Raw genomic sequence first — 985 nt, forward strand, 5'->3', positions numbered from 1 at the left:
ACCATTTTTGCCCTCTCCTGCCTCGTGCCAGCCTGGGACATATGCCCACAGGACAGGCCACTTGTCTACCGGCCTCCAGAATCACCCAAATTATCACATGGTCACATCTGGAAACCTCATCAGTCTAATCAGTTACTTCTGATCGCTTGCTGTGGCTGCCATCATTGGGCCCTGCGAAAGCTTGTGACTGTGAAAACCTACCTCTCCATGCCATTCAGTCTCTGTCGGGCTCTGGTCAGACACTGTGACATGAGCACATGCCCAAGCGCCACAAGGCCAAGCCAGTGAGCATGACTCAGGCTTGGATGGCCTGCTCACTCCCCAGAAAAAACAGGGTGTCCCTGGGCTGTTGCATCACCCCTGCCAGGCCAAGGTAAGCACGGCACCCTGGAATGTTTCTGCAGCAGAGAGAAACAGCACTCACTAGGGACCGCAGCTGGGTGCAGGGTGAATCCTGATTAAGTCAAATCCTGTAAGGGAAAATGTTTCCATAGAAGTCTTCTTATGACTATTTCTCTACTTGGCAACGTAGGGACATTTGATTATAGTCACTATCATCATCGTTATTATTATTACTACATTAATTGCATGGCAAGGGAGAAAGGCTGCCTTCAGGTGGGTATGACATGAGTTATGGCATGTCCTTTTGGTTTTCCTTCCTCTGAGTACACATCAGGGTCAAAAGTAGACTTTATACATGTGTTTCCTTATGAGCAATTGACATTTTATGGAGCTCCTTCTTTTATACCTAATTTGTCTACCATGTAACTTCATTATGGGTTTTTTTCCTTGAGCAGATTCTTTTCAAAAAATATGGACTCTTCAAAGGTCGACAGATGCAAGTCTCATTGATGAGAGAAACAAACACTGAAGCAGATTGTCTCACAATCTTCAGCAAAGCTTATAAGGGAATCTGGTAAAAGTGAAAAAGCAGGGTTATCTTAATTAAAAAAAAAAGATGAAAGTGGCAGGTTCATTAGCCTTG

General features: G+C 45.0%; 1 non-coding gene across 1 annotated transcript; it reads right to left on the bottom strand.

Moving 5' to 3' along the window:
* Positions 1 to 331: 331 nt before the first annotated feature.
* On the bottom strand, positions 332 to 458 carry LOC117018365 (small nucleolar RNA SNORA77). Its single transcript, XR_004422225.1, has one exon. It is a non-coding gene; the product is annotated as a small nucleolar RNA SNORA77 (small nucleolar RNA).
* Positions 459 to 985: the final 527 nt, after the last annotated feature.

This window comes from Rhinolophus ferrumequinum, chromosome 26 (genome assembly GCF_004115265.2).
Source record: "Rhinolophus ferrumequinum isolate MPI-CBG mRhiFer1 chromosome 26, mRhiFer1_v1.p, whole genome shotgun sequence".
Lineage (NCBI taxonomy): Eukaryota > Metazoa > Chordata > Mammalia > Chiroptera > Rhinolophidae > Rhinolophus > Rhinolophus ferrumequinum.